Raw genomic sequence first — 10,234 nt, 5'->3', positions numbered from 1 at the left:
GCTGAAAATCTCTTATACATTGAATCTTTCCTATGTTATGATAAATTGCAATTGCTTCAATGACTGAGATTATAGTTTGTTAGTTTTCAGTGAAGTTTACGATTCATACTTGATATTGTGATTGAATTATTACTCTTGCATAAGATATGATATGACAAGAATTATATAAGTTGCTGCTCTAAGAATGATCATGATGCCCTCATGTCCATATTTTATTTTTATCGACACCTTCATCTCTAAACATGCGGACATATTTTTCGACTTCGGCTTTTCGCTTGAGGACAAGCGAGGTCTAAGCTTGGGGGAGTTGATACGTCCATTTTGCATCATGCTTTTATATCAATATTTATTGCATTATGGGCTGTTATTACACATTATGTCAATAATACTTATGCCTATTCTATCTTATTTTACTAGGTTTACATAAAGAGAAAGAATGCCGGCAGCTGGGATTCTCGCGGGAAAAGGAGCAAATATTAGAGACCTATTCTGCACAACTCCAAAAGTCCTAAAACTTCACGGATGATGTTTTCCAAATATATAAAAAACATTAAGCGCAAGAACTTCACCAGGGGGGCCACACCGTGCCCATGAGGGTGGGGGGCGCACCCTACACCCCTGGGCACGCCCCCCTACCTCGTGGGCCCCCTGGTGGCCCTCCAGTGACCATCTTCTGCTATATGGCTCTTTCGATGGGAAAAAATCATAAGCCATCTTCTTGGAGGAAACTCCGCCGTCACGAGGCAGAACCTTGGTGGAACCAATCTAGGGTTCTGGCGGGGCTGTTCTGCCTGGGAAACTTCCCTCCCGGAGGGGGAAATCATCGCCATCGTCATCACCAACGCTCCTCTCATCGGGAGAGGGCAATCTCCATCAACATCTTCATCAGCACCATCTCATCTCAAAACCCTAGTTCATCTCTTGTATCCAATTCTTGTCTCCAAGTCCGGGATTGGTGCTAGTAGGTTGCTACTAGTGTTAATTACTCCTTGTAGTTGATGCTAGTTGGTTTAATTGGTGGAAGATCATATGTTCAGATCCTATATGCACATTAATACCCCTATGATTATGAACATGTTTATGCTTTGTGAGTAGTTACTTTTGTTCCTTAGGACATGGGAGAAGTCTTGCTATTAGTAGTCATGTGAATTTGGTATTTGTTCGATATTTTGATGAGATGTATGTTGTCTCTCCTCTAGTGGTGTTATGTGAACGTTGACTACATGACACTTCGCCATTGTTTGGGCCTAGAGGAAGGCATTGGGAAGTAATAAGTAGATTATGGGTTGCTAGAGTGACAGAAGCTTAAACCCTAGTTTATGCGTTGCTTCGTAAGGTGCTGATTTGGATCCATATGTTTCATGCTATGGTTAGGTTTACCTTAATACTTTTGTTGTATTTGCGGATGCTTGCAATTGAGGTTAATAATAAGTGGGATGCTTGTCCAAGTAAGGGCAGCACCCAAGCACTGGTCCACCCACATACCAAATTATCAAAGTACCGAACGCGAATCATATGAGCGTGATGAAAACTAGCTTGACGATATTCTCATGTGTCCTCGGAGCGCTTTACATCATGTAAGAGTTTGTCCAGGCTTGTCCTTTGCTACAAAAGGATTGGGACACTTTGCTGCACTTTATTTACTTTTTTTACTTGTTGCTCGTTACAAATTATCTTATCACAAAACTATCTGTTACCACTTATTTCAGTACTTGTAGAGAATACATTGCTGGAAACCGCTTATCATTTCCTTTTGCTCCTCCTTGGGTTCGACACTCTTACTTATCGAAAGGACTACGATAGATCCCCTATACTTGTGGGTCATCTACATCGTAGCCCCAAACCTTAAGAAACAACAACTTTGGTTTCTTGCCAAACTAGTTCATACGGCGTCGTCTCCACGGACTTAGATGGTGCCCTATTTAAAGTGAATGTAATTGTCTTTAATGCATAACCCCAAAAACAGCAGTAGATTGGTAAGAGACATCATACACCATACCCAATAAGGTTTGATTATGACGTTCGGACACACCATCATGCTATGGTGTTCCAGGCGGCGTCAACTGTGAAACGATTCCATCTTGTCTTTAGTGATTGCCAAACTCATAACTCAGATACTTCCCCTGTGATGAGATCGAAGGAACTTGATCTTCTTGTTACGATGATTCTCAACTTAACTCTGAAATTGCGTGAACTTTTCAAACATTTCAGACTTATGCTTCATTAAGTAAATATACCCATATCTACTCAATTCACCGGTGAAGGTGAGAAAATAATGATATCCAACGCGCGCGTCAATGCTCATCGGACTGCACACATCAGCATATATGATTTCCAACAAGTCACTTGCTCGTTCCATTGTTCCAAAACATGGTTTTAGTCATCTTGCCAAAGAGGCATGGTTCGCATGTGTCAAGTGATTCAAAATCAAGTGACTTCAAAAGTCCATTAGCATGGAGGTTCTTTCATGCTCTTTACACCAATATGACCTAAGTGGAAGTGCCACATGAAAGTGGTACTATCATTATCAACTCTACAATTTTTGGCATTAATGTTATGAACATGTGTATAACTACAACCGGTATTATTCATGTAAACAGAATAACCATTATTCTCTGACTTAAATGAATAACTGTATTGCAATAAACATGATTTAATCATGTTCATGCTCAACGCAGACACCAATGTAAACAACATTTATCTAGGTTTAACACTAATCACGAAGGTAGAGGGAGCGTGCGATGGTGATCACATCAACCTTGGAAACACTTCCAACACACATCGTCACCTCGCCCTTAGCTAGTCCCCGTTAATTCTGTAGATTTTGTTTCGAGTTACCAATATTAGCAGTTGAACCGGTATCTAATACCCAGGTGCTACTAGGAGTACTAGTAAGGTACACATCAATAACACACATATATCAATATACTTTTGTTGAAGTTGATAGCCTTCTTATCTACCAAGTATTTGAGGCAGTTCCACTACCAGTGACCATTTCCCTAATAGAAGCACCTTGTCTCGGGGTTTGGATTCTTGGGTTTCTTCACTGGAGTGGCAACTGGCTTGCCATTCAAGAAGTTTCCCTTCTTGCCCTTGCCCTTCTTTGAAACCAGTTCTCTTGTTAACCATCAACACTTGATGCACCTTCTTGATTTATACCTTTACGGCCTTAAGCATGACGAACAGCTTCGGGACTATCTTCCCTTGCATGTTATAGTTCATCACGAAAATCTAGTAGCTTGGTGATAGCGACTGGAGAACTTTTGTCAATCACTCTCTTATCTAGAAGATTAACTCCCACTTGATTCAAGTGATTGAAGTACCCAGACATTCTGAGCACATGCTCACTGGCTGAGCTATGCTCCTCCATCTTGTAGGCAAAGGTCTTGTCAGAGGTCTCAACCTCTCAACATGGGCATGATCCTGAAATACCAATTTCATCTCTTCGAACATCTCATATGATCTATGGCGTTCAAAATGCTTTTGGAGCCTGGACTCTAAGCCGTAAAGCATGGCGCACTAAACTATCAGGTAGTCATCCGAACGTGTCTACCAGATGTTCACAACATCCACAGACGATGCTAGAGGGGTTGGCACACCGAGCGGTGCATCAAGGACAAAAGTCTTCTGTGTAGCAGTGAGGACAATCCTCAGACTACGGCCCTAGTCTGCACAATTGCTTACAATATCTTTCAACTTAGTCTTTCTCTAGGAACGTATTAAAAAAGAGCTAAAGAGCGAGCTATTAATCCACAACATAATTTGCAAAGACAATTCTGACTATGTTCATGACAATTAAGTTCATCTAATCAAATTATTCAATGAACTCCCACTCAGATAGACATCCCTCTAGTCATCTAAGTGATACATGATCCGAATCGACTAGGCCGTGTCTGATCATCACGTGAGACGGACTAGTCATCAACGGTGAACATCTCCATGTTGATCATATCTTCTATACGACTCATGTTTAACCTTTCGGTCTTCCGTGTTCTGAGGCCATGTCTGTACATGTTAGGCTTGTGAAGTCAACCTAAGTGTTTTGCATGTGTAAATCTGGCATACACGTTGTATTCGAATGTTAGAATCTATCACACCCGATCATCACGTGGTGCTTCAGAACAATGAACCTTCGCAACGGTGCATAGTTAGGGGGAACACTTTCTTGAAATTTTAGTGAGGGATCATCTTATTTATGCTACCGTCGTTCTAAGCAAATAAGACGTAAACATGACAAACATAACATGCAAATCATAAAGTGACATGATATGGCCAATATCATCTTGCGCCTTTGATCTCCATCTTCGAGGCAGGGCACGAACACCATCATCACCGGCATGACACCATGATCTCCATCATCATGATCTCCATCATCATGTCTTCATGAAGTTGCCTCGCCAACTATTACTTCTATTACTATGGATAATGGTTAGCAATAAATTAAAGTAATTACATGGCGTTTTCATTGACATGCAGGTCATAAATAAATTAAGACAAATCATATGGCTCCTACCGATTGTCATACTCATCGACATGGAAGTCGTGATTCCTATTACAAGAACATGATCAATCTCATACATCACATATATCATTCATCACATCCTTTTGGCCATATCACATCACATAGCATACCCTGCAAAAACAAGTTAGACGTCCTCTAATTGTTGTTGCATGTTTTACGTGGCTGCTATGGGTTTCTAGGAAGAACGTTTCTTACCTATGCAAAACCACAACGTTGATATGCCAATTACTATTTACCCTTCATAAGGACCCTTTTTATCGAATCCGATCCGACTAAAGTGGGACCCTATGCATCAAGTGCATGTCAGTCGGTGGAACCAGTCTCACGTAAGCGTACGTGTAAGGTCGGTCCGGGCCGCTTCATCCCACAATGCCGCCGGATCAAGATAAGACTAGTAACGGTAAGCAAATTGAAGAAATCATCTCCCACAACTGCTTTGTGTTCTACTTGTGCATAGAATCTACGCATAGACCTAGCTCACGATGCCACTGTTGGGGAACGTAGCAATAATTCAAAATTTTCCTACGTGTCACCAAGATCAATCTAGTACATACTAGCAATGAGAGAGAGAGAGTGCATCTTCATACCCTTGAAGATCGCTAAGCGGAAGCGTTACAAGAACACGGTTGGTGGAGTCGTACACGCAGTGATTCATATCACGGTCGATTCCGATCTAAGCGCCGAAAAACGGCGCCTTTGCATTCAACACACGTACAGCCTGGGAACGTCTCCTCCTTCTTGAACCAACAAGGGGAGAGGAGAAGTTGAGGGAGAACTCCGACAGCACGACGGCGTGGTGGTGATGGAGCTCGTGGTTCTTCGGTAGGTCTTCGCCAAGCGCTACAGAGGAGGATGAGGTGTAGGAGAGGGGGAGGGGCTGCGCCAGGGGAAGGGTGCGGCTGCCCTCTCTCTCCCTCGCTATATATAGGGGGAAGGGGGAGGAGGAGGCGCCCTAGGGTTCCCTAGGGGAGGGGCGGTGGCCATAGGGGAAACCCTAGATGGGTTTGGGCGCCCCCACCCCTAGGAAACTTGCCCTCCAAGTCGGGAGGGGTGGCTGCCCTAGGGGAGGCGCCCCCACCTCTCCAAGTTATGTGAGATGGGGTGGTAGGGGCGCTCAGCCCCTTATTGGGCTGATGTGCCCCCTCCCCATGGCCTATAAGGCCCCCCAATGCTTGACGGGGCCTCCGAAACCCCTTTCGGATATGTTGGTCGTCACCCGGTACCCCCGGAACAATTTCGGACTCCAATACCCTTCGTCCAATATATCGATCTTCACCCCCGGACCATTCCGGAACTCCTCGTGACATCCGGGATCTCATCCGGTACTCCGAACAACCTTCGGTAACCACATACTATTTCCAATAACAACTCTAGCGTCACCGAACCTTAAGTGTGTAGACCCTACGGGTTCGGGAACCATGTAGACATGACCGATACATCTCTCCGGCCAATAACCAACAGCATGATCTAGATACCCATGTTGGCTCCTACATGTTCCATGATGATCTCATCAGATGAACCATGATGTCGAGGATTCAATCAATCCCGTATACAATTCCCTTTGTCTATCGGTATGTTACTTTCCCGAGATTCGATCATCGGTATCCCTATACCTCGTTCAATCTCGTTACTGGAAAGTCTCTTTACTCGTTCCATAACGCATGATCCCATGACCAACTCCTTAGTCACATTGAGCTCATTATGATGATGCATTACCGAGTGGGCCCAGAGATACCTCTCTGTCATACGGAGTGACAAATCCCAGTCTCGATTCGTGCCAACACAACAGTCACTTTTGGAGATACCTGTAATGCACCTTTATAGCCACCCAGTTATGTTGTGACGTTTGGTACACCCAAAGTATTCCTACGGTATCCGGGAGTTGCACAATCTCATGGTCTAAGGAAATGATACTTGACATTAGAAAAGCTTTAGCAAACGAATTACACGATCTTGTGCTACGCTTAAGATTGGGTCTTGTCCATCACATCATTCTCCCAATGATCTGATCCTGTTACCAATGACATCCAATGTCCATGGTCAGGAAACCATGACCATCTATTGATCAACGAGCTAGTCAACTAGAGGCTTACTAGGGACATATTATGATCTATGTATTCACACATGTATTACAGTTTCCGGTTAATACAATTATAGCATGAAAAATAGACGATTATCATGAACAAGGAAATATAATAATAACCATTTTATTATTGCCTCTAGGGCATATTTCCAACACACACACCAAAAGCGGCAGTACTAAACAATACAGGGTTCACGAACACAAATCAAGTACTGAACAATAGTACTTACTATAGACAAGCGAAGTTGCACTAATTAAACTCTGCAGACTATTTCTTGCCACCGACCTATGGGATGAACCCTGCATAACTGACTAGGCCATGGACTTTGTGAGAGATGTCTACCGGCACCATCACAATCTCGTCAACCTTGGAGAACCTAACAGAGTGGTCTTTCCACTCATAAACTTGATGATGAAGACAGGCCGCATCAGATTTCTTGGGAAGCTTTACAAGAACCACACCCTTCATAATTGAAGGCACAACCAGGAAATTGTTGTGGTCAAGTAGAGCCTTGAGAACACACCTGACAACAATGCTACAGGAAAACACTAGTTCAGGACACGTGGCGATAAGGACACAGCAGCTGCATAGTAGCAGTAGAACTCATCCTCGGGTCTTCCAGTTCACACAGCATGACTTTGAGAACTTCATCTCCACCACGGACCTGGTTCTAATTCAAACAAAAACCAAATATTTTATTACTACCTCCGTTCAGAAATATAAGATGACTTTCCATATTTTACTCCATATATGACTACATAAACGCACAAAAATGAGTGAACAAAGACACTAGAACATGTCTTTAAAGGCATGAGAGCAGAGGGATTACTTGTAATATCCATAACACAAGTTACTGAGGCAAATATACCCTCTTCAAAGGTAGCATTGATGTTCATAAAGTAGTTGAAAGTAATCTATAAGAAATCAGTGTCAACCTCTCGCATGTTTTGGTCAAAAGAGGAATTTATAACCTTCATTTGGCACACAAAAATCACATGCAAGATCACCCAGAAATTTGTACTACTAGTACTAGTACTGCGTGTTAGATGAAAAAACACATTCAATATCGAGAAAAAGATCATCAAGAAGAGATATTACCTGGACTTGCTTAATGAGGGATCCCGGAGAGGGGGGCTTGGACAGGGCGATGGCTTTGAGCTTGTCTGCGGTAGTCTCGGAGGGGTGCTTGCACTTCTTCGTACCATGAGCCTCGATGGTTTTGGCCAGGGCCATAGACATCACTTCGGCCAGTGCTCCAATGTCCATCAAGAAACTACCAAATAGAAATAAAAGAAAAGGCACCATAATCACAAACCCAAAATTAGAATAGAGAGGGAGTTATACAACCAGTCTCAAGGTTGCAAGACCGAGCCTTGGCCAGAATCAACACCATTCATGCGCTCACCTTTCCTTCTTTGGGAGAGAAGAACAATGGTAGAAGCAGGTCGGGGGTTTTCTTCAAAAATGAGGAACAAGATGAGGGATAAGGCAGTGGGGGTTTTCTTTAAGAGAGGAAGTTGAGAGAGAAGAGTGAGATGATGGTTTCTTTGTCCGTCCAACTTACTGCTGGAAAGGAGGGGGTTTTGTGATTTGATGGCTCATTGGGCATTACTGCGGCACTTCAATTGAGGTAGTCTATCGTGCAGTTGGGCACTCTACTATGGAGTAATTTAGTGCATGGCTAGTGGATCCCGATGCTAGTTGTCCCACACGTTGGGGAAAGTGAGTAGCAAGGTTCCCGATGACCCTCGAGGAGGATCCACATGGTAGAGCGTGTCCACTGTTTTTTGAAGAAAAAAATGATTACAGCAAGCGTTTCCACTCTTACGACAGAGGAGTGTGAAACACGGCAGCCATTTGAACATACATAGTGCTCCTACTACTAGGCATGTGCATTCGTTCATACGTCAGTACTACATAATCTTGTTGCTAGTGTAGTAAGATATGACGATACCAAATGATGTTGTGCGCATGTCAAATATATGAACAGTAATGTAACATAGTAGTACCGCCTTTTTGATTGTCTGGTCGAGAATGAACAGTGAGATTGATGTTAACAGAACTAGGTCTACAGCGCACGGAGAGTATGGTGCTACAGTACTCCACGAAACATGAACCATATGAAGCACGAATCAGTGTTAGGCAGGGTGTATGAAGGGTGCACGGGATGGGAGCAAAAGTTCCCTTCTCGACCCACTTTTGGGTGTTTGGCAGAGTGCATGAAGGGTGCATGAGTCCACACTAGTAGGTTAACACAAATACACGAAGAGGGAACAACTATATTGAGATGAGAATGCAACCAAACACACCCACACGCTTTGTGCTACATTGACTGATCTGCACCATTTGAGTTTGATCCAACGGTTATGTTGCACCGAGACATGGACATGCCCATGTAGAGGACGCCTAAACACCACTGAAGTCCCTCTGCTTCTCGAGGCGCATGACGTTGGTGATGTAGGGTGCAACCACCTGCAGAGCCCGCTCTCGATCGACGGGAGCCAGCTCGTCAAAGATGGCGGCCAATGGCACGAATGGATTCTGGTGACGGAGCCCTGAGAGGATTCGCCCGGCAATGGCGATGGCAGCCCGCAACCCCTCCTTGTCCAGCTCCGCCCCACCATTGTGCGGAGATGGCTCAACTCCTTGGAGATATAGGTGTAGAAGGAGACCACGTTAGGAAGCCGTAGCTCGTTGACGTCGACGGGGTGGTCGAACGAGTTTAGCCTGATGCCCGGCATGGTCGCGCTGTCATGACGCTAGGGATCGCGCAGCCGCAACACGTGCCTAGCAACTTGGTTCACCAAGTGGCTGAGGTGATCCTAGACCTCGTCACGATCGGCCGCTCGTGCTCCAGCCGGCTCCCCTGATGGCCTATAGTATCTCCAGATTTCTACAGCAACACCGCCTCCGCCTCGAGCATCTTTGTGGTGGATGCCTGCTGCTTTTGAAGCTCCATGAACTCCCGCACATAACGGAGGAGCATGGCACTCCTCTCCTCCTTGAGCTCACGGAGCTCCACGTCCTTGGCCCTGAGCTCCGCATCCTTGGCCTAGAGCTCTTGTGTCAGGCGCCTCACCTCAGACTCCATGATCTGCTGCGCCGCCATGGCACCAGGTCGAAGCAATGGGGAGAGGAAGCAAAGGGGGCAAAATGGCTGAAAGGCAATGCAATCTACGGGAAGGCGGAGGAAGCCAGCTGATGAGCGGGGAATCTTTTGGTTTTCACCATGGGAAAACACCAGTCGACGACTTCTCACATGAGGGAGCAGTGGGTTTTACAGGCGGAGTCATCATGACTAATTGCTGCCGCACCTGCTCCCGTCAATCAAAAAATTAAAAATCTTACCGCGCCTACTCCCGTCAATCAAAAAATTAAAAATCCTACCGCACCCAAACACCAGAGCAACACCGTAGTGGGTATTTAAATTTACCTGTCGGCAAGGAGATAAAAAGGGGTGACAAAACAAATGTGGCGGCAGCCTAGCTAAGCGGTCGCACTAGCCCAACTAGCTAGACACCGTGCTTCACTGATGTACTTAGCGGGAAAGGTGATCTTTCATGATTTGACGACTCATTTACTTGCTTCGGTGCTACGACCGAGGAGGATCCAGAAAACACGTGGTAGG

Source organism: Triticum urartu, chromosome 4, assembly GCF_003073215.2.
Source record: "Triticum urartu cultivar G1812 chromosome 4, Tu2.1, whole genome shotgun sequence".
NCBI lineage: Eukaryota > Viridiplantae > Streptophyta > Magnoliopsida > Poales > Poaceae > Triticum > Triticum urartu.
The sequence above is the reverse complement of the archived record's forward strand: the minus strand, read 5'-3'. Positions refer to the sequence as shown.